The 25401-nt window shown below is 39.0% G+C and overlaps 1 long non-coding RNA gene across 1 annotated transcript in view; it reads left to right on the plus strand.

Annotated features, from left to right (window-relative positions):
- Positions 1–19597, plus strand: part of LOC125925358 (uncharacterized) — a 48603-nt gene extending 29006 nt beyond the window's left edge. The window contains exons 3-6 of the long non-coding RNA XR_007458805.1: positions 14386–14467; positions 16580–16685; positions 17207–17303; positions 19500–19597. This is a non-coding gene — a long non-coding RNA (uncharacterized LOC125925358). The remainder of the gene's footprint in view (positions 1–14385; positions 14468–16579; positions 16686–17206; positions 17304–19499) is intronic.
- Positions 19598–25401: the final 5804 nt, after the last annotated feature.

Here is a 25401-nt window from a genome sequence, read left to right on the forward strand (position 1 = left end):
AAGACCTTCATATGTTTGCTGAAGGATTTAACATGGTTTTCAAAACTTGCGAACCCAATTTCTCAGATTTGTATTAATTAGTCCACATGCTTGTTGATGAGGACCAACACGTTGAATGAAACTAGTCTGATAGGAACATCTTGAAAGGGATTTAGAGAAACAGACCCCTAACTTTTGGCAAGATGCTAGATCAAGCTCAAACACAAAAGCCTGATGAATGTGTTCATGATTATTACACTTGACTCCAAACTGTCTTAAAAAAAAATCTGGTCTTCTGTTAGATGTTGAATCCCCTTGGGTAGCATTTAGCACGATGTTTATTAATGGGCTTATCTGAAATCTTTCCCTTTTAGTTACAAAGACCATGATGGAATAGGAAATCATATCCACTCCAGGTTTAATTTGACAAAGCAGCTCGCTTGCAGCCTTGATGAGTTATTTAAAGGAAAGAGCACTAAATTTTTCAATGTTCAACTCTAGCGAGTGAAGACTTCTAAGCAAAACAGGAAACCTAATTTTTTGCTATTATTTCAAAGAGCCAGGACATTGGAAAAGAGATTGTTAGAAATGTAAGTGCTTTAGGTGCCTTCAGCCCTCTGGCTGACCATTCTAATGTCTTCCTAATTTCCAGTGATGGGGGTCCAAGGAGCTACTGAAGCTCTTCCCAGTCATTTGTCTTGATCATATCAGAGAAACCACTCTTCAGATTGGGAATGAATCTTTGGTCCTACTGACACCAGAGCTACATTCTTGGTGCTTAACTCCATTGCTATAAAGCAGCCTCTGCCTTGGAGTACTAAACAGTTTAAAGAGTGGGGGTCTCTAATAAATCCCAACAAATTCTTGTCTCTGAACCTATTCCCTTTTGTCTAAGCTCTTTGAGACACACGCACACTATTTTCTCTTTAGTTCCCCCATCCTATTTATTTCAAGATTTCTTAGAAAAATATCATGCAAAAATTTCTTTCTCCTGAAAGTGGAAAATAATTCTAGAATTTGACAGTAGTAACTAAAATAGCCAACCAGGGAAAATAAGTGATGCTTTGGCATTTTTCTATACTTCGTCTCTGATGGTACTATAGCTGAGTGTGAGGACACTGATCATTTGTTCCTATTAGATCATCTACTGTCCTCTTTATGGGCAAAATATTCAACTGATATGTGCAGAGTCCATAGTGTACCTCCCATCAAGATTCAAAAAGATCACTCAAAACCTCTCCCTAGAACTAATACCCTATAAATAAAGAAGCCCTTCAAGGCATCAAGCCCATTACAGGAGATTCCAAGGTTCAGGGTCTCATTATCTGCTACAGTAGTCCCTGTAATATTCCAATTTTACCTGTGAAAAAACCTGGTGGCCAAAGATGGAGATTTTGTTCAGGACCTCTGTGCAACAAATAACATTGTTATCCCTCTGTACTCTCATATTTCCAACTCTCATATGCTACTGACATCTATTGCCACTGAAAGCAAATTGTTCACTGTGATTGACATATGCAGTGCATTTTTAATTACTTCATTTGAAAAAGAAGTCTATATCTTCTTGCTTTCACTTGGGAAGAATGGAAAGCCACCTGGACAGCAATGCCCCAGGGTTACACAGAGAGTCCTTATTTTTCACAAACCTTAAAAGCTTATATGGATGATATAAAGTTTTCTGTAGGCCCTATACTTTTACAACACACAGATGATTTGCTTTTATGCTTCCATTCTCAAACGTCTTCACAGGAAGACAGCACACACATGTTAAAACTTCTGGCTTCAAAGGGACATAAAGTCTCAAAAGAAAAGTTTGCTAAACCTCAGTTTCAATATTTAGGCAACTTGGTCTCAAAACAAGGACTACATTTGTATCTAGGTAGACTTCAAGGCATCCTGAATTTCCCAAAACTTTAAACTCCAATTATAAGACTTTCTTGGATTAGCTGGCTACTGTTGAAATTGGATTCCAAACCTCTCTCTTAAGGCTTAACCTCTATATGCCTTACTAAGAAAAGACAAACCTAGTCTTATTATTTGGCAACATGGTGAAACAGCATTTGAGAGTCTAAAGAAAAGCATAATAAAGCCCTCTGCCCTTGGACACCCTAATTACAAATTTTCCCTTTCCCTTTTTGTATGTGAGAAGAATGGGAATGCCCTTGGAGTGTTCACCCCAAATCAAGGAGACCATTACCATGTAATGTAATACCATAGGGTATTACAGCCAACAACTAGACCCTGTGGCACAGGGATATCCCCCTTGCCTCAGAGCCATTCCCTCCACTGCCTTTTTAAGTTAAGGCCACTGAAGAAATAGTCATAGGGTCCCTTTTAACCATCCTTAAGCCTCATGCAGTAAATGCCCTGCTGAATTTTCATCACCTTCAACACCTTTCCGCAGGTCACCTCACCTCCTATGAAATCTTCCCATTAACTGCTCCTCCAGTAGCTTTTTCTCATTGCAGTAATCTCAACCCTATTATCCTTCTCCCCTCCTTTGCAGACAAAACCTCTCACAAGTGTTTAACATTGACAGATCACCTTTTGACTTCCTGTGACAATTTATAGGAAACCCTTCTAACCAATGCAGATTTTTCATAGTTTACTGATGGTTACTAATTAAAGGGTAAAAATGGTAAATATCATGCCAGGAATTCTGTTGGAACTCCTTTTGAAGTCATTGAGGCAGCACCTTTACCTTTACTCAACAGGCTGTTATATGCCCTTACTTAAGTGTGTATTTTAGCTAAGGATAAAACTACAAACATTTATACTGATGACTTTGGGGTAGCTCATAATTTTGGAATGGTATGGAAACAATGATGTCTCCTTATCTCCAATGGGAAGACATTTAAAAATGGCTCCTATCACCCGAATGTCCATTGATGGATGAATGGATAAAGAAGATGTGGTATATATACAATGGAGTATTACTCAGCAATCAAAAAGAATGAAATCTTGCCATTTAAAACTACGCAGATGGAACTAGAGGGTATTATGCTAAGCGAAATTAGTCAGAGAAAGACAAATATCATATGACTTCACTCATATGAGGACTTTAAGATACAAAACAGATGAACATAATGGAAGGGAAGCAAAAAATATATAAAAACAGGGAGGGGGACAAAACATAAGAGACTCTTAAATATAGAGAACAAACAGAGGGCTGCTGGAGGGGTTGTGGGAGGAGGGATGGGCTAAATGGGTAAGGCATTAAGGAATCTATTCCTGAAATCATTGTTGCACTGTATGCTAACTTGGATGTAAATTAATAAATAGTTATTAAAAAATAGCTCCTATGTCAAAAATTTATTAGATACCATACTTTTTGCCAGTAGCTCTAGCTATTAAGATTCTTAGACATTTCAGACTCCACTTCTAGGTTGCCAAAGGAAACTACCTTGCTGATATTTCCACCAAATATGCAGTTCTCATGGAGACCAATAGTTAGACCTCTGTCATGTTTCAAGGGATAGTCTCCCAAATGACAACTGAGAAAAAGTGATTAGCAATGCCCAAAAATTGGCTCCAGAAGAGAAGAAACACTATTAGAAATCTAATAATTGTTGGTTTGATAAAAAGAACTCTGGTTTGGACCAAATACCTATCTAGCTCTACCAGAAATTCTAAAATTCCCACTACTTACAAATGTATATGCATCAAACCACTGTTCTATTGATAAAATGGTAGTGTTCATGAACCAATATTGGTGGGAAAATATCAACAAGACCACAAAAAGTGCCTACCTTGGTTGTCCCTCTTGTCCAAATTACAATATTGAGAAACGTGTCCATACCATCCTTGGGCATGTTAAATTGCCAAATGAACAATTTAAGTCTTGGCAAATGAGTTTCATACAGCTCCCTCCATATCATGGATAAAATATGTTTTAGTCATGGTTTGTATGTTTTCTTACTGGACTGCAGCTTTCCACTGCAGATAGGCCAATGCCTCTTATGTGGCTAAAATTATGTTAGAAAAGATTATCCCTACTTGGGATACCCCTTTTAAACCTCATAGTGATTGAGGAACTCATTTTATTGGTCAGATGTTTTGACACATCTATGCTATTTGGCTGGTTTTACAACACTTTCATTGCGACCAGCATCCTCAATCCTCAGGGTTAGTTGAATGCACTGGCAACACTATTTATTAAGACTGAATTGGACCAAAAAAATAAAAATAAAAAGACTTTAAAACAAAGAATGTAACAAGAAACAAAGAATGACACTATATAATCATAAAAGGAACAATCCAACAAGAAAATACAACAATTGCAAATATTTATGCAGCCAACATGGGAGCACCCAAATACATAAAGAAGCTACCAACAAAGGAATTAGTTGATAGTAATACAACAATAGTAGGGCATTTTAACACCTCACTTATATCAATGGACACATCATCTAGACTGAAAATCAACAAGGAAATAGTGGCTTTGAGTGACATATTGGACAAGATAGATCTAACATATATTCAGAATATCCAATACTAGAAGAGCAGCATACACATTCTTTTCAAGTGTACATGGAACATTCTCTAGAACAGATCACATAATAGGGCACAAAACAATTCTCAACAAATTCAAAAATATCGAAGTCATACCATGCATCTTTTCTGACCACAACACTATGAAATTAGAAATCAATCACAAGTGGGATGCCTGGGTGGCTCAGTCAGTTAAGCATCAGACTTCAGCTCAGATCTTGAGGTTCGTGGGTTCAAGCTCTGTGCCAACACCTCAGAACCTGGAGACTGATTTGGATTCTGTGTCTCACTCTGTCTCTGCTCCTGCCCCCACCTCTCTTTCTCAAAAATAAACAAACATTAGAAAAAACAAAAAAATCAACCACAAGAAAAAATCTGGAAAGAATGAAAATACCTGGAGATTAAATAACATGCTACTAAACAATGAATAGGTCAACCAAGAAATTAAAGTGGAGATCAAAAAATACATGGATACAAATGAAAATTAAAACACAGTGGTCCAAAATTTGGGGATGCAGCAAAAGCAGTTCTAAGAGGGGAGTTTATAGCAATAACAGGCCTACATCAAATCAAGAAAAATCTCAAATAAAAAACCAAACTTTATACCTAAAGGAGCTAGAAAAAGAACAACAACAACAACAAGAATCCTAAAATCAGCAGGAGAAAGGAAATAATAAAGATCAGAGCAGAAATAAACAAAATAGAAACTAAAAAACCAGAACAGATTAATGAAACCAGGAGTTGGTTTCAAACTCAAATTTTGTTGAAAACACCAACAAAATGGATAAATCTATAGCCAAGACTCAAAAGAAAAAAAAAAGGACTTGAATAAACAAAATCATCAATGAAAGAGGAGAAATAACAACCAACATCACAGAAACACAATTGTCAAAAATATTATGAAAAACTATATGCCAACAAATTAGACGTCCTAGAAGAAATGGATAAATTCCTAGAAACATGAATTACAAAAATTGAAGTAGGAAAATATAAAACATTTGGATAGACTGATTATCAGCAAGGAGATTGAATCAGTAATCAAAAAACTTCCAACAAACAAAAGTCCAGGACCAGATGGTTTCACAGGTGAATCCTACAAAACACATAAGGAAGACTTAATACCTGTTCTACTCAAACTATTCCCCAAAACAGAAGGAAACTTCAAAATTCATTCTGAGGTCAGCATTACTCTGATACCAAAACCAGATCAAGACACCACAAAAAAGGAAAACTATAGGCCAAAATCTCTGATGAACTTAGATGCAAAAATCCTAACAAAATACTAACAAACAGGGGCACCTGGGTGGCTCAGTTGGTTAAGTGTCTGACTTCAGCTCAGATCATGATCTCATGGTTCTTGTGTTCAAGCTCCGCATCAGGCTCTGCACTGATAGTTCAGAGCCCGCTTTGGATTCTCTCTCTCTCTCTCTCTCTCTCTCTCTCTCTCTGCCTCTCCCCTGCACATATTCTCATTCTCTCTCTCTTTTCTCTCTCTCTCTCTTTTCTCTCTCTCTCATAAATAAATAAACATTAAAAAAATACTAGCAAACAGAATCCAACAATACATTTAAAAAATCATTCACAACGATAAAGTGGGATTTATTCCCGGACGCAGGGATGGTTTAATATTTGCAAGACAGTAGGGGTGCCTGGTTGGCTCAGTCAGTTGAGCATCTGACTCTTGGTTTTAGCTCAGTTTATGATCTCACAGTTTATGATTTGGAACCCTGCATCAGGCTCCACACTGACAACTCAGAGCCTGCTTGGGACCCTCTCTCTCTCTCTGCCCTCCCCTGCTCTTTGTCTCTCAAAATAAACAAACAAACCTAAAAAATTGAAAAAAATATTTGCAAATCAACATGATACATCACATCAATAAGAGAAAGAATAAAAACCCATATGGTCATCTCAATATGCAGAAAAATCATTTGACAAAGTACACCATCCATTCATTAGAAAAGCCCTTGACAAAGTGGGTTTAGAGGGAACATACCTCAACATAATAACAGTCATCTATGAAAAACCCACAGTGAACATACTTAATGGGGAAAAATTGAGAGCTTTCCTCTGAAGGTCAGGAACAAGACAAGGATGGTCTCACCATTTTTATTCAACATAGTACTGGAAATCCTAGTTACAGCAATTAAACAGGAAATAAAAGTCATCTAAATTGGTAAGGAAGAAGTAAACCTTTCACTATTTGCAGATGACAAGACACTATATATAGAAAAGCCAAAAGATTTTATCAAAAAACTACTAGAATAAATGAATCCCGTAAATTTGTAGAATACAAAAATCAATGTGCAGAAATCTTTTGTGTTTCTATACACTAATAATGAAGCAGCATAAGGAGAAATTAAGAAAAAAAATCTCATTTACAATTGTACCAAAAATAATCTGGTACCTAGGAATAAACCTAACCAAAAATAAAAAGACCTGTGCTCCTAACTATAAAACAGTGATGAAATTAAGATGACACAAAGAAATGTAAAAATATTCCATTTTCATGGATTGGAAGAATAAATATTGTTAAAATATCTATACTACCCAAAGCAATCTACACATTCAATACAATCCTTATCAAAATACCAACAGCATTTTTCACAGAACCAGAGTAAACAATCCTAAAATTTGTATGGAACCAAAAAAGACCCTGCATAGCCAAAGTAATTTTGAAAAAGAAAGGCAAAGCTGGAGATATCATAATTCCAGACTTCATGTTATATTACAAAGCTATAGTAATCAACCAGTATGGTACTGGCATAAAAATAGAAACACAGATCAATGGAACAGGATAGAAAATCCATAAATAAATATACAAATATATATTAATCTTTGACAAAGGAGGCAAGAATATGCAATAGGAAAAAGTCTCTTCAACAAATGGTGTTGGAAAAACTGGACACCTACAAGCAGAAGAATGAAACTGAACCACTTTCTTACACCATACACAAACATAATCTTAAAATGGGTTAAGGACCTAAAATGTGAGACCTGAAACCATAAAAATCCTAGAAGAAAGCACAGGCAGTAATTTCTCTAACACTGGTCAAAACGACATATTTCTAGATATGTCCCCGGAGGCAAGGGAAACAAAAGCAAAAATAAACCACTGGCACTACATCAAAATAAAAAAGCTTCTAGAGAGCAAAGGAAACAATCAACAAAACTAAAAGATAACTTACTGAATGGGACAAGATATTTACAAATGACATATCTATAAAGGGTTAATATTCCAAATATATAAAGAAGTCATGGACATGGACAGAAGACATGAATGGACATTTCTCCAAAGAAGACATCCAGATGGCCCACAGACACATGCAAAGATGCTCAACATCACTCATCATCAGGGAAATGCTGATCAAAACTACAATGAGATATCACTTCACACCTGCCAGAATGGCTATGATAAAAAACAGAGAACAACAAGTGTTGGCAAGGATGTGGAGAAAAAAGAACACTTGTGCCCTGTTAGTGGGATGCAAACTGGTACAGTCACTGGGGAAAACAGTGTTTAGTTTCCTCAAAAAGTTAAAAATAGAACTATCATATGATCCAGTAATTGCACTTCTGGGTATTTACCCAAATAATACAAAACACCAATTTAAAAAGATACATGCACCCCTATTTTATTGCAGCATTATTTACAGTAGCCAAATTCTGGAAGTAGCCCAAATGTCCAACAATAGATATATGGATAAAGAAAAGGTGTACGTACACACACACACACACACACACACACACACACTGGAATATTATTCAGCCATAAAAAAGAATGAAAGTTTGCCATTTGCAATAACATGGATGGATCTAGAGATTATAATATTAGGTGAAATACATCAGTCAGAGAAAGACAAATACCATATGATTTCACTCATATGTGGAATTTAAGACACAAAACAAAGGAACCAAGAAAAAAAAGACAAACCAAAAAATAGACTCTCAACCATAGAGAACTGATGGTTACCAGAGGTGGGGGGGGGGATGGGTGAAATAGGTGAAGGGGATTAAGAATATACTTACCATGATGAGCACAGACTGATGTATGGAATTTTTGAATCATTATATTATACACCTGAAACTAATATAGTACTGTATGTTAACTGTATTGGAATTAAAATTAAAAAAACAAAATTAACTCAGGAAGAAAAAAGACTAAATTGACAAAATTTGTAGAGACCCTCCAAATCTTTTGGCTAAAAGCACTGATGTTGGTTTTTCTAACTCAAATCTACTCCCTTTGACTTTTATCCTTTGAGATAATCACAGGGCATCCAATGCACTTGGCCTCTGCCACCTTTGACTCACAGCTGATAAAAGGAAATATACTTCAGTATTGTAAAGGCCTAGTTGCTTCTATTAAAAACAATTATGCTTTGGTAGGACAATCTTTTCACCATGCACTCCAGGAAGATGAAGATCTTAAGCATCATACCTTGCAACCTGGAGATTTTGTCTATTGGAAAAGACACTTCTAGAAAAACTCTCTTCAGCCTCAGTGGAAGGGCCCTTATCAGGTACTACTAAACAACCTTTATATTGCCAAAGTCCAGGGAATATACTCGTTTATTCATGTGACTCATCTAAAGAAAGCACCAAACCCTGGCTGGACCTGCAAAACCATCTGGTGACTAAGATTTCCTGGAATTGAAGCAGATGACATTTGATGAGACAGCTTTCTCGAGATGCCTGGACCAGGTCTGTATACATTTTTTTCCTTTTCCTGCTGTTGCTTCTTCCATCCCTTTGTGGAAAGAAAATGCCCTTATCTGCATTTACCAATCTTTTATAAAAGGGGGAAAATCTCTTTTGATTATGGTCTTTTTGAGAACAGCCTCATTATCATCTCATTATGAACTTTTCTGAAGGGTTAGAAGGTTCAGAATTCCTAAAAGTCTTTCTTTCATGTAAACTATTATGTTGTATTCTAATCCAAATTCATGGTTTCCAAATTTATAACTTTACAGACTGTATTACTGGATAATATTTGTTTTCACAATGGCTCTTTTGAGGGGCTCCTGGGTGGCTCAGTTGGTTAAGTGTCTGACTTCAGCTCAGGTCATGATCTCAAGGTTTGTGAGTTTGAGCCCAGCATCAGGGTCTGTGCTGACAGCTCAGACCCTGGAGCCTGCTTCAAATTCTGTGTCTCCCTCTCTCTCTGTTCTTTCCCTGCTCACACGGGGTCGGGGTCAGGGTCTCAGTCTCTCTCTCTCTCTCAAAAATAAAGATCACACTATCTCTCTCTCATCATCAAAAATAAAGTTAAAAAAACCCACAGCTCTTGGAGAGGACAATATTTTTAATACGTCTGAAGCTTTGCTGACTGTTCTTGCAAAAAGTTAATTAACTATTGCTTTGTTTATACGTGCAATGCATCTTCCCAAATGTACCTGGTTATTTCTTTCACTCTTTTGCTTCATAGCCACTTTTAAAAGGGACTTCTAGGAGACATACATGACTCTAGGTTTGTGTCTGTGGGAAGAATTTTTCTTTCCTAAGTTGGAATAAATGCCAATAAATATTTTTAGTTGGTTACTATTAGACCTATGGTCTTGGTTTAGAACCAACATACAGTTTGGAATTATCCTGATACTTTTGATTCTGTCATTGTTGTTTATCAATCTTTAAGATGTATCCACTAAGGTGATGCTGGCTTAGTGCTTCAAGATGATCTCCAATTCAATTGCTGGGTCACAGGGTAGTTCACTTTTTAACTTTTTGAGGAAACTTCATACTGTTTTCCAAAGTGGCTGCACCAGTCTGCATTTCCTCCAACAGTACAAAAGGGTTCCCCTTTCTCCACATCCTTGCCAACATCTGTTGTTTCCTGAATCACTAAATTCTACTCCTGAAATCAATACTACACCATACATCTAAGTGTATTTGAATCTAAATTAAAAAAAAAAAAAGAAAAATAAAAAAATATGATCTCCAAAGCTTACAACCTTGAGAAGATATAGACTTCAGATGGGAAGTGCTTGAGAGATTCCCCTAACCCTCCTTGTTACTCAAATGTGGTCTTCAGTGGTTTCCAACTGCTATGCCCTTCTTCTCCAATGTCATGACAACCAGGAAAGGTCCTTCCTGACACTGAAGGACAAAACCACTACCTATGAAGAACCTGACTCTTCATCAGTGAGACTTTGGAAGAAAGATCTTGGTTAGAAGGGGGAAATGTAAAAATTAGTAAAGGGAAGCCTTACTAAAATGGAGTTAGGAGGAGCTCTCATGCCTATTGCTTCTTGTCGATTGCAAATTCAATGAGAAGAGGTGGACCTTGCACATGGATATATTTTACTACCCTGGGAAGAGGAAGAAAGAATTCCCTCCTCCTCTGGCGACAGCCCAGCCGATAAGAGTTAGTCATAATTCAGCCAATGAGAAGCCACTAGGCTTCAAACTTCCAGTTTACTGTAATGGAATTTTGCTTCTAACAGCCTTCTCAGCTTTTCCTTTCTTCTATAAAGGGTACACTTCTCCCTTGTTCACCAGACTTATCTATGGTTTTGCAGTAGCTTGCTTGTCCTGGATTGCAATTCTCTGCTATTCCCAAATAAACCCATCTTTTCCTGGTAAAATAACTGTTAGTTTTGTTTTTATTTTTTTATTTTTATTTTTTAAGGCATTATTTTTATTTTTATGTATTTTTTAATATGAAATTTATTGTCAAATTGGTTTCCATACAACACCCAGTGCTCATCCCAATGGGTGCCCTCCTCAATACTCATCACCCACCCTCCTCTCCCTCCCATCCCCCATCAACCCTCAGATTTTTCTCAGTTTTTGAGAGTCTCTTACGGTTTGGCTCCCTCCCTCTCGAACTTTTTTTTTTCCTTCCCCTCCCCCATGGTCTTCTGTTAAGTTTCTCAGGATCCACATAAGAGTGAAAACTTGTTTTTAAAGTTACCATTATTGAATATTTTCCCAGATCACATGAGCCTGAAATTCATTTGGATTAGTGTTTATGTTATTTTTGAGAATTTTAGAAATAGCAAATTTACATAAACGCTTAATTCTGTTTAGCCAATTAAATAGAGCTCTTTTCAAATTAATTTTGGCAATACCATCTGAAGGTCAAAAAAACCTTATCTGTAATATACATAATACGCATACATATAGATGAACATAGAGATCTGTTCAGCTGTTTTCTCTGTGAAGGGCGTTTTGTGAATGGCCACTAATCTTTCTAATTCCTTTCTGAATTTGGTCTGATGTTCTGAAAGTGGAGATAAAAGGACTTTATAACTGAAAAAACATATGTTTCTGATAAGAGGATATAAATTTCTTTTTGGTGAAGGGTCTAGGATACATCTACAAAGGACATTGCGTAAGAATGCCTGAAGCTGGTAGGGCCCGATTACAAAGTCTTATAAAGTAGGAGTAAAGTGAGGCTTACTGCTAGCTTTGGGAGCCTGTGTTAAATTCATTTCCTAGCTTTCAGCATTTACGTGAGTAACCTGTATGCTTTGAACCAAGAGACTAGGCCAGAGTGCTTTCTGTAAGTCATGTAGGGAAAGGAAAGTTAAAACAGGCCTATGCGGCCAGATTTTGATAAGGGGAATTAGCTGGATGTGGCCATGAACCTTTGTCTTAAGTCTACTTTCTGTTCTTTCATCTTCTCAAAGGGCGTTCCTAAAGCTAGCTGTTACACTAAGACAATTGAGACAATTGAGACAAATAAGACAATTGAGAACTCCCTACAAAGAATTTGTTTCCTTTCAATCATAACCAACTTAAAGGATTCATTATCTGGCCACTGATGATTAGGATCATCTTAATAGTGACTCAAACCAAAAAGCCTTTTTATGGAAAAACTGGAGCAAATTCATGTCTGTACATTAATAATAAAACAGCAGAAAAAGAAATTAAGAAAAAAGTCCCATTTACAATTGCACCAAAAATAATGAATATAGGAATAAACTTAACCAAGGAGGTGAAAGACCTGTACTCAAAACTATAAAGCACTGATGAAGGAAATTGAAGATGACACAAAGAAATGGAACAATATTCCATGCTTATGGATTTGAAGGACAAGTATTGTTAAAATGTCTATACTACCTAAGGCAATATACACATTCAATGTAATTCCTATCAAACTACCAACAGCATTTTTCACAGAGTTAGGAGCAAACAATTCTAAAATTGATATAGAACCACAAAAGACTCAAATAGCTGAAGCAATCTTGATCCAGATTTCAAGTTGTATTGTAAAATGGTAGTAGTCAAAACAGTATGCTATTGGCACAAAAATACACATAGGTCAATGGAACAGAATAGAAAGTTTCGCTTGTAGTTGCCCAGCTTTCAGGGCCTGAATATTTGTTTCAGGGCCTGAAATAAATTCACAATTGTATGGTCAAGTAATCTTTGTCAAAAGAGGCAAAAATATGCAATAGGAAAAATTCTCTTCAAAAATGGTGTTAGTAAAGCTGGGCAACTACAAGCGAAAGAATGAAACTGGACCACTAACACCACACACAAACAAACTCAAAATGGAGTAAGGACCTAAATGTGAGACCTGAAACCATAAAAATTCTAGATAAAAATTCTAGGCAGTGATTTCTCTGACATTGGTCATAGCAACAGGTTTCTAGATATGTCCCTTGAGGCAAGGGGCCTAAAAGGAAAAATAAACTACTGGGAGTACATCAAAATAAAAAGGCTTCTGGGCAATAAAGGAGACAATCAACAAAACTAAAAGACAACATACTGAATGTAACAAGATGCTTGCTAATGACATATCTAATAAAGGGTATCCAAAATATGTAAAGAACTAATACAACTCAACACCAAAAAAAAATAATAATAAGAATCCAATTAATAATGGGAAGAAAACATGTACAGATATATCTCCAAAGAAGACATCCAGATGGCCAACAGACATGTGAGAAGATGCTCAACATCAGTCATCATCAGGGAAATGCAAATCCAAACTACAATGAGATATCACCTCATACCTGTCAGAATGGCTAAAATTACAAACACAAGAGACAACAAATGTTGGCAAGGATGCAGAGAAAAAGAAACCCTCGTGTACTGTTGGTGGGAATGCAAACTGGTGTAGCTGCTGTGGAAGAGTATGGAAGTTCCTTGAAAAGTTAAAAATAGAACTGCCCTAAGATCCAGTAATCTCACTGCTGAGTATTTACCCAAAGATTATGAAAATACTAATTTGAAGGGACATCTGCATCCCTATTTTACTGCAGCATTCTTTACAGTAGCCAAGATATGGAAGGAGCCCAAGTATCCATCGATAGATGAATGGATAAAGAAGCTGTGGTACACACACACAGTGGATTATTATTCAGCCATAAAAATGATGAAATCTTGCTATTTGCAACATGGATGGGTCTAGGTAGTAAAATGCTATGCGAAATAAGTCAGAGGAAGACTAATATCATATGATTTCACTCATATGTGGAATTGAAGAAACAAAACAAATGAGCAAAGAGAGAGAGAGAAACCAAAAACAGACTCTTAACTATTGAGAACTGATGGTTACCAGAAGGGAAGTGGGTGGGTGAAATGGGCGAAAAAGGTGAAGCAGGTTAAGAGTACACACATCTCTTGATGGGCACTGAATAATATATGGAATTGTTAAATCACTATATTATACACCTGAAACTAATATAACATTGTATATCTACACTGGAATTAAAATTTTAACTAATTAATTAAAAAAGACTGGGGCCACTCTCCAGGTTTAGACCATGGACACAAGAAACGTCCCCAGAGAGGGCACAGATAATACAGCACCCATGATCCAAAAGTTTACTCCCAAAAATAGGCTAAGAAAGCAAAGATCTTCATTCCACAGGCAGTGAGACCAAAACATTGAATTAACAAGTGCTTGACTGTTATTCTCTAAGGAAACTCTAGTTAGCCTTATTGATTTATGAGCTTGTTTTGCAGAAGTTGACTGACCACCAGCAAGACTAGCTGAGACTGGAGCAAACCAGGAAGAATTCTTGCAGTTGCACAAAATGGACCAAGAGTGAGTGAAAATAACCTCACATCTCCCTCATCATTACCCTTACCCCACCATTTAATGAACATGTGTCCCATGAAAGTATAGGATTCCTGAATTTCCATACTCAGAAAGGAGGACACCTCCCTTCCCTTTTTCCCTATATCTGATCAGCACATTCCATCCACACAATATACCTTGTGATATCCTGACCCCTTATCCTGAAATACATCCAATTGCAATCCTTTGGGGAGGCAGATTTGAGAAAATTTCTCCCATCTCCTTGCTTGGTGCCCTGCAATAAAACCCTTTTTCTCTACCACAAAACCAACATCAGTGTTTGACTTGCTGAGCACTGGGCAATGGGCTCTTGTCTGGTAACAAAATTGGTGATCATGAAGGACTCTCAGTCCTCTCCGGACACCTGCCTGTGGTTTGCCACCTCTTGCTTGCCTGGGATTCTGTGAAGGGGCCTAGTAGCTGCTTAGATATCTAGGGATTCCCCCACAGTGGGATGATGCCAGCCTTCAGCACTTTAGTTTCATTTTTGAGGTGGAAAAACAGGACCTGATTTGGAAAAAGTCTGTTGTTGAATACTTTATGTGTGACAGCACAAGTTTTTCCTGTCTTCTCCTTGATCCTTATTTAGGGGCCTTGATAGACTTCCACAAGGAAGCTTTGACTTCTGAAAGGAAGCCTTGGTTGGGGGAAATCCTGACACTCAAGGAAGAGTTAAGGATCCCACCCAAAGAAGTTCTCGTTTCCTTGTTTGTTGAATTCTTGATCATGCGTATCTAGCTTTGCTATCATTGTATGGGCAATATCTTGGTTAGGATAAAGGAAGTAAATTAAAACCCAAGCATGGGTAATAGTAATTTGATCCCTTCTTGCAGTCCTTTGGCATGCATACTTAAAAACTGGGCAGGGGCACCTGGGTGGCTCAGTTGGTTAAGCATCCGACTTTGGCTCAGGTTGTGATCAGGTCATGATCCCACGGTTCGTGGGTTTGAGCCCTGCATTGGACTCTGTGCTGACAGCTCAGGGCCTGGAGCCTGCTAAGGATTCTGTGTCTCCTTCTCTCTTTGCCCTTCCCCCACTCATGCTGTGTCTCTCTCAGTATCAAACATAAATAAATATTAAAAAAATATTTTAGAAACTGGGCAACTTGTAGTTATCCCATGAAAAAGGTGGTGATATTTTTCTGTAATACTGCTTGGCCACAAGGCTCCATGGACTCAGGAGAAAGGTGGCCTGGAAATGGGTTTTTGAATTATAAAACTATACTCCAGTTAGAATCGTTATGTAAGAGAGAGGATAAGTGAGATGGATGAAATTCTGTATGTACAATCTTTCATGCTGTTGTATGAGAACAAGCTGGTACAGAAGAAATACAAGATTATGGTACAACCAACCCCCAAAGGGCATTGTTTTATCAGAGTCTAATGATCAAGAGGATGACCTCTCAACTAATACAGCTGAATTCACCAAAGGCTCCAGTTCCACCTCCATATGGAGGTGCAGCAGGGGCTCCAGCTACACAAGCCTCAGAGCCATGGGCTCTTAGGGTCCCAGGCTCATGAGGAGTCAGAACAAAAAGGAATAGTCTCTCGTTCTCATACCCAGCAGGGCAGGGAGCAAAATTTGGCCAGGGAACCATTCAAATTTAGGCAGGGCAATTCCCTTTAAGGCAAGTGTTCCCTGGGGAAATAAATAATGGTGACCAACTTGGTGAAATGATTTGGGCACATTCCCTTTTTCTAATTTCAACTTGTTTAATTGGAAAAATAATATGCCAACACATAAAGATGACCCAAAAAGAATGAAAAACTTGTTCTCCCAATTTTGCCACCCATAACCTCATCTGTGCAAATGTACATAGTTTACTGATCATTCTCCTTATGCCAGAAGAGTGGAGAATGATGTTAAAAGAAGCTGATAAGCTTCATGCTGAGGCTCTAGCCAATCCGATAAGGGCTGCAGTTACCATGGTGGTGCTGGCTGCTGACCCCAACTGAGATGCAAATGATAGGGGGAATTATGCCAGTGTCATAGGTATTCAAAAGAAACTAAGAGGTTGCAAGGGGCCATAGAAATGTCTATGTCACAAGTGGTAGAAATTGCCTTTATGCTCTTTAACAGCAAAGATCAAGAACAGGAGAAAAAGTAACAGTGCAAGATGGAACAAGTGACCTTGCTTGCTACTGCCCTCACGCAGGATAGACAAAGAAAAGGTAACAAAGCCAAGGTAAGAATTCCTGACAATCAGAATCAGAAAGCATGCTTCACAGGAGAGCCTTGGAAGTGTGCCTATTGTAAACAAGAAAACCATTGGAAAAGAATTGCCCCTAGATTAAATAAAGGTACTGGGGGAAATGGGAGCAAGATCTCATTACTCTTGAAATAACCCTGCTTACTAAGACTGACCAAGAGTGACAAAGCTCACACTCTATTACAATCCACAGGCTCCATTAACCTTTCTCACAAGGATCCCTGGGCACAAATGAAAGTGAGAAAACGGGATGATTAACACAGGCACCACCTATTCTGTATTAAATACTCACTTAATAAAATTATGCTTTATGAAAGTAATGGGAGTATCAGGAGAGCCTTTGTAAAGACTCTTCTTTCAACCCCTACGTTGTCAGATTGGAAAAACTTATTTGAAATATAGTTTTTTGTATGTGCCTGAGTGCCCCTCTCCACTATTCAGAAGGGACTTGCTGAATAAGCTCAATGCTCAAGTCACTTTTTTGTCTGGGTGAATAGATATTAAAGTACCAGCAGAGCAGCTTCCGAATTCCAGGCAATATTACAATGAGGAGAGTAACAGCCTATGAATATGTCAGAAGAGATTCTACAAGAGGTAAACCCCAACATTTGGGCAGATGGGAGGACCGGATGGGCAAAAATCTTCTTTTTTTTTTTTTTTAACATTTATTTATTTTTGAGAGAGAGAGAGACAGAGTGTGAGCAGGGGAGGGGCAGATAGAGGAAGACACAGAATCCAAAGCAGACTCCAGGCTCCAAGCTGTCAGCACAGAGCCCAACACGGGGCTCGAACCCACAAACTGTGAGATCATGACCTGAGCCAAAGTTGGGTGCTTAACCTACTGAGCCACCCAGAGGCCCCTGGGCAAAAATCTTAACACCTATCCAGGTGAGGCTTTTCCCTAAGGCGAAGATTCCAAACCTAAAACAGTGTTCCCTAAGGGAACGTTCTAAATGAGGTTTTTAGCCTCTGGTGATTGTCTTTTGGAATGAGACTAATTCAGCCCTGTCACTCACCTCCTAACACTCCAATCTTGCTGGTTCAGAAGCCTGCACAAAAGAATATCGCTTTGTTCAAGACCTCAGAGCAACTAGACAAATAATGGAACATAGCCACTTGGTGGTACCTAATCCTTAAACCTTGCTTATCACCTTGTCTGAAGATTTTCACTGGTTCACCATGCTCAAGGATGGGTTTTTCTATGTGCCTCTAAGTCCAGAATCTCAAGATCTATTTGCCTTTGAATGGGAAGATTTGGACACTAAGATTAAGGAGCAATGTTCCTGGATGGTACTCCCCCAAGGATTTAAGAAGACCCCCACCATTATTGGTAAGGTTCTAGCTAAAGATCTGTGAGAACTTCAGCCCACAGAGGGTGCCTTGCTTTAATATGTGGAAGACATTTTGATAGCTGGTAAGACCAGAGACTAAAGACTATTTCGACTCAGAACTTTCTGGCTGACTGAGGATAAGATGTCCAAGAAAGAGGACGCGTTTCTCAACAAGTAAAATATTTTCTGCTTGAATGGCTTCAGGGGCACAGAAGTTTGCTCTCTGATAGGGAAGAGGCATTAATCAGGGTTGCCATGCTGACTACCTGGAGGCAACTGTGGAGATTTTTAGGTATGGCAGAATTCTGCCGTATCTAGATTCCCAACTTTGGATTCAGAGCTAAGCCTTTCAATGAAGCCCTCAACTGAGGAGACAATAAACTCCATAATTGGACAGGAGAATGTCACCAGCCGTTCCAAGTCATTAAAAAAGTTGTTCATGGCACCAGCACTGGAACTTCCAGACATAAGAAAGCCTTTAGACTTGTCCATTCATGAAAGATAGAGGGTGAGTCTTGGAGTGTTAACACAGACTCTTGGTAACATGAGAAGACCAGTTGCCTATAGTGACAGTGGGGTTGGCATATGTATGAGCTGTGGCAGCAACTTGTGATCTTTTCCAGGAAGCAGAAAAATTTACCCTGAGACAACCTACCACAGTACATACTTCCCACTGTGTTCTTCCTTTGCTGGAACAAAAAGGATATTGGCTCATGTCTGGTAGATTGGGCAAATATCAAGCAATATTATTGGACAATCCTAATGTTATTCTAAAATCTGTCTCAACTTTAAATCCAGCCATGTTACTTCCAACCAGTAATGATGAACACATACACACCTGTATTCAAGTAATTGAGCAAGTTTATTCTAGCCCCCCTGATTTGACAGATATACCTCTTAAGGATCCAAACTTGGAAACATTGATCATTTCCAGGATTAACTTTATGGACCACAGTAAGCAGAAGGCTAACCCATCAACAAACCTTGGAAGCCAAAGCATTTTTGCCAGGTACCTTCATGCAAAAGGATTTAATATCCTCATCCAAGCTTTATATCTAGGAAAAAAGAACAGATTGATTGTATATAGTGATTCTAAATATGCCTTTTCCACAGTACATGCTCATGGGAATATTTGGAAGGAAAGGAGACTTTTCACCTTGGGGAGGGGCAGGGACATCCTAAGGAAATTTTGGATTTACTTGAGGCAGTAATGAACCCAAAGAAGTAGTTATATAGTCCCTTGTCCAAGGTGCCAAAAATCAGAGTGCTTGATTGCACAAGGAAATAATCAGGCAGATCAGGCTGCCAACTTAGCAGTGAGAATTAACACTCCAGTGTCTCAAATAACCTTCATTCTGGACATGGATGCAACACACAGTTATCTCAAATATTCCCCCTGAAGTTCTTGACAGAGCTAATGAATAGGAATCTAATTGGGGATCTGCATTTTTTTTTTCAGGGTATTGACTACAAATACACCAAAGAAGGCTGGATTTACAACAAACAAGGAATTGTGCTGAGCCCCAAACACCTTATAGAATAAATAATTTATTTTTTTAACATTTATTTATGTATAAAAGAGCGTGAGTTGGTCAGGGGCAGACAGAGGGAGACACAGAATCCGAAGCAGGTTCCAGGCTCTGAGCTGTCAGCACAGAGCCCAACGCGGGGCTCAAATTCATGAACCACAAGATCATGACCTGAGCCAAAGTCAGATGCTTTACCGACTGAGCCACCCAGGTGACCCTTTATTGAAGACATTATTAGCCACATTCTTTAGGGTACCCATTATGGAAGCGATGCTAACTTCCATTGGATAGAAAGGTACACTCTAGGATGCAATATACAAAGGATTATTCAGAAAGTAATACAAAAATAAAGGATTTATGCAAAACAAACAAAAAAAACAAACAAAACAAAGACTAGCCCCCATCTGGACTTAGGGAGTTCAAACTCAAGGGAAGAGGGCTGGAGAAACTGGCAAATAGACTTTAAGGTGATAACCAAAGACTACCAGTAACTTTAAATACTTAGTATTTATAGATACTTTTTTTTTAATATATGAAATTTATTGTCAAATTGGTTTCCATACAACACCCAGTGCTCATCCCAACAGGTGCCCTCCTCAATGCCCATCACCCACCCTCCCCTATTTATAGATACTTTTACTGGATGAGTAAAAGCTTTTCCTTGCCATTCAAAAAAAGTCTCAGAAGTAGTTAAAGCCTTATAAAAAGAAATTATTCTAAGGTTTGAGTTGCCTTTTTCCTTCCAGATTGATAACAGAGGAGCCTTTGTGGCCAAAGTTACTCAAGAAGTCTCTGGGCCTCTAGGTATTCACTGGAGATCACATGCTTCTTTGAGATCACAACTGAAAGACTAAAAACAATAAACCATAGCTTTGGAAGAAAAAAAAAAAACATTAGCAGAAATCTCTCAGGAAACTAACCTGACTTGGGAAAAAGCCTTATTGGTGGCTCTGCTTAGGATAAGGGTGGCTCCTAGAAGCAGGCTCCCATTGAGCCCTTATGGAATGATGTATAGGAGACCTAGACCTTTCCTTTGTTCTGAATATCATTTAGGAGATCTGGAGGGAACTGGGGTAAGAGAACTTGACACTGTAGAATATGTGGAATCTCTCGGTGCAAATTTCACACCATTTCATGTTTGCTTCCAGGGAAGGATGTACCCTACAGATGTGCCATTGTACCATTTGAGTCCTGGTGACTGGTTGCTGTTCAAATCCTAGAAAAACAAACACCCTGAAGAATAGCTTTAGCCATGGTGGGTGGGACCATGTGAGGTCTTATGGGTTACTCACTCTTCTATCAAGTTAAAAGGTGTCAAGCTATGGATTCATCATTCCTGTGTGAAGCTGGTACCAAAACAGCTGATCCAATCACTGTGACTTACTTATCAGAACAAGACTGGAGACAGGAATTTTTCAAGTCAAAAGCATAAAAGCCAGGCTGGCCCTAACCTTGGATGGTGGCACATCCCAAGCACAGACTTCACTCAGTCACTTTCAGAACGGGAATTTGCCAACTATTCTTGGGAGCCTTGACAGATTATAAGTTGTTTGTTATTCAGCAGACAATCAGACTAACAGAGGAATATGACTACTGCCAATTGTTGGTTTTTCTCTGTAGTTATCTCTTGCTTGGAAAGATAATTCCATGGTTAGAATTTTACAGACTTAAGCTTCTCCTGGTAACTTGTCTGATTGCTGGATATGTCACCTGAAGCCCTTCTCCATAAATGATCATGCTGACCCCATAGTTATGCTCATAACCAATTTCTGAAATGTGCCTAACTTCATGGCATTCTATGGAGAGAACCCTGTGGACTTAACCTCTTGGGTCAGAATAGTTAACAGAGGGTCATATGTCCCCTGTTTCTTTTTAACTCCTCCTAGAGATCCTCCTAATGACCTTTAGTAGCTCATGCAAGGGCACTGGAACCCATGGTCATAAAAACCAGACATTTGCTAACAGACAGGTGGTAACTAATGGTCTATTTAACACAAATTTACATTTTTTGGGCCCAGTATCTCTCTCTTTAGTTCAGCAGAGGTGTACTAATTATATTCTTCTTTTCTCCTATGTGCAAATTAAAAGTTATAAAATAATGCATACCTTAACAGAATCCATTTCCCTTTATAGGCATATAGTATAAATTTCATGATTCCAGTGATGCTCAGCATTGTAACAATTCTTTAAAAAACATTTTCCAGAACTAGAGGGTAGGTCCATATTAGACAGTGACTCACTCAATTTGCGGAAAAGTGCAAGGTTACCTATCAGAGTATCAGGAAGATGGAACAGGCTATTTCTTTGGAAGAACTTTATTATCATGGGGAAGTGGCAACCCGTGAACATATGACTAGAAACCCATCTATAATTTGGAAATGTTAGCCAATAAAACTGCTTTAGTTATAGCAGCTCAACAGAAGTATCTGGACTCTTTAGCAGAAGTAGTCTTGGACAAAAGGATAGCTTTAGATTATATTTTGGCTGAGCAGGAGGGAATCTGTATGGTGGCAAACATGTCTCTGTGTCTATACTAATACTCCCTATAAAGTAGAGGCTCACCTAAACAAAATTAGACAACAGGCTGCCTGGCTTCAAGAGATTTCAGAAGATATTCTGGGATCAGACTGGTTTTCAGGTTTATTTTCATGGATCCCCCAAGGCATTGATTAATAGTATAAGGACTAATAAAAATGGACATGTCCATATTCATCATACTAATTACTAGATTTGGAATGACAAAATGTGTGCACAGTGTTACTCTAAGATGGTCAAAGAAGGAACTCATATCCTGGTCATGCAAAATGTACATACAAAGCTGGAAACAAGAAAATGCTTCCAACTAGGTACAAAAGAATTTCATTCCTCAAACCCCAAACTGTGCCTCTAAAATCAGCAGGAAGTAGCCAGAGTGATCATCATCCCTGTCTTCCCTCAAGACAGTGGAATGATCAAATGATAGAGAAGACTAAAACCAATATGCTGAGTTAAAAAACGCTTGGCTCTTCCACTCTAAGGACACACTGGTTAACCTGATTGATTTATGAGCTTGTTTTGCAGAAGTTGACTGACCACCAGCAAGACTAGCTGAGACTGGAGCAAACCAGGAGGAATTCTTGCAGTTACACAGAAGAGACCAAGAGTAAATGAAAGTAACCTCTTTAATGACACACTCTGAGATCTCTCTCACTTGCCATGCTTATCCTGCCATTTAAGGAACATATGTCCCATGAAAAGACATGATTCCTGAATTCCCATCTCAGAAAGGAAGACATCTCCCATTTCCCCTATAACCAATCAGCATATTCCATTCAACCTACATACCCTGTGACATCCTGACCCCTTATCCTTAAATACATTCAACTATAACCCTTCAGGGAGGCATATTTGAGAATTTTTTTCCCTATTTCCTTGCTTGGAATCCTGCAATGAAACCCTTTTTCTCTGCCACAAAACCAGCATCAGTATTTGGCTTGTTGTGCATTGGATAATGGATCCTTGTCCAATAATAGCAATGATGGTGTGGTGAAGACAGTGTCTCTGGTCTCCCACAAAAATGTAAGAGGTCTCCAGTCTCAGACCCCCTCATCTATGTCACCAGGCAGGTACTACTGGAATGGAACTTTTCCAGGGATAAGAAGCAACAAAGGGTAGGATGATGAAGGTCCCTTATGGGCTGTAACATTCTATGACAAACTGCCCTGAAAGCTGGCTTTGCCAGACAGAAAGTCCTGCTTATAACCTTGTGTTTCAAAGCCCCAGTCCATTAGACTGACCACCAAGGTACATCCAAGTAAATGCACCCTCTGGATGGTAGAGACAAAGAGAATATTCTTGTTGGTCACGAAGCTGAGCTCTTAGGACATAGCACAGGATGAAAGGCAAAACTTCGTCTGGTTCTTACAAAGAAAACCCACAGCAAAGTTTGTCCAAACAGACATGAGTCTGAGGAGAAGACTATTCTATCAAAATTACTAGAGTTATCAAGTCCAAGCAACCAGTTCCACAAATATTTTCTAGAGCTAATCTAAATGTAGAAAGAGAGAGAAAAAGGCCTCTAACTTGTTTCAAATACATTAGCCCCACCCTCCCCCAGGCAGAGAGCCAGGGGCCGATGTGGCAAAAATTCCTACCTACTTCCAGTGTTTGTTGGGTGTCTCAGGATCTCTCAGCTGCAGTTGTGTTCAGCCAGGGAAGTTTATCCTGCCGATTTCACCAAGTGTTGTGGAGGCAAAATATTCCTATACTCTTCAAGATTCTTCTAGTTGGCTTAAGAGTTAAACTGACATGAGATTAATAGAAGAAAAAAAGCAAAGTTTAATTTCATGTGCACAGAGGCCCAATATTAAAATTGAGACTCAAATGACTAAGGCAGGCAGCTGTTATATTTTTTAGAAAAAGAAGCGATAAATCTGTGAGGAATTGACAGGACAAAGAAAACTTGTTTGAGAGCTTCAGTTAGTAAGGGATTTTAAACAGAATTTGGGCAGTGGTAGTAAATTGGTAAAAGTAAAATGCTTGTTTATACAGCCTTCTTGACTCTGAGTTCCTGAACTCTGGTGATCGGATGCCTCTTTACCTCCTGGTACAAGATGTCTCCTCTTTATTTATGAGATATTTTCCCTGCTTTCAGGAGACAAAGGAGGGGGGAAGTCTAAGTGCTTTCCTTGTACTGTTGCTTATATAACTTTAATTCAAAATTGTTAATATGCCAAAGTGGCCCATTTTAGGTGGCATGCCTTGGCTCCCATATGTGCATTTGGGTTGGTTAGGGCTTGGAATAAAAAAAGATGCCATGGAAGGCCAAGAGACTGCTCTTGAGACTTGGATTCTCCATACATTGCAGATTCTAGGTTTCTGGCTTTCCAAATCTACATGGCCAAGAAATGCGCAGTATGTACCCCAATATCTGATTTTTGGCAGCCAAGGACCTTCGGGCATGTGAAGTTGGGCTGATACACATCTACTGGCAGAGCCTCCAGGGTAAATGGAGCTCAGTCCTGAAATCTTTTTAGGTGTCACCTTTAAACTTGAAATGGTACCCATCTGACCACCTGCCTGGCAGGTCCTGGACTTCTGTAGCCACTAAGACTGCCAAGTCTCTCTTATTAAAGGATAGTCCTGCCAGCCTGCCCAGCAACACCCTGGCAAGGCAGTCCAGCTTCCTCCTGATCTGCCTTCAGGGGAAATGAGTGCATTTGTATAGGTTAAGGCTTGAAATAAGGCAGAGGACTTGTAACCCCAAGAGCCTGATTCTGTAACAGATCTTTGGCTACCCTGGCCTGTGCATACTGCGCATGCACAGAACATACCTTTAAGCTGGCCTTGGGCAGACCTGGCCCTCCAAGCCTGTAGAACTCTAGCCAGGCCAACAACCACCTGCATAGCCTCTGGCATGGAGAGAGCCCACCTTTTGAAAAATGTTCTGAAGTTGGCAAATGGGCACCAGTGAGTCCCCATGTGGACTTGTTGCCTGATGGGGCCCAGGTCTGCTTTAGGAATCAAGACTCCCAGGTGTCTCCTAATGGAAGATACCTTGTCCTGTACACCCTACCCCTCCATGGTAAAGCAGTTGAGAAACTTCCAGTTCTGTCTTGAGGGGGAATATAATGGATAGGTATTGCCATGGCAGTCCAGTGGCCTTGAGCTCCGATTCAGAGGGGATATTGCCCCTTGGGTGAGACAGGTATTGCAAGTACTCATGCATCTTGTCCCTAAGAACCACTCTTCTATTCCAGCCTCCCAAGACCAGTGCCCTGTTCTTGGTCTCTGGCCACCCCGAACTGTGCCACCTGTGCAGTTCATCCCCCTGAGACAGCTGGGAACCTCAAA

The sequence above is a fragment of the Panthera uncia genome, chromosome F1 (assembly GCF_023721935.1).
Source record: "Panthera uncia isolate 11264 chromosome F1, Puncia_PCG_1.0, whole genome shotgun sequence".
Lineage (NCBI taxonomy): Eukaryota > Metazoa > Chordata > Mammalia > Carnivora > Felidae > Panthera > Panthera uncia.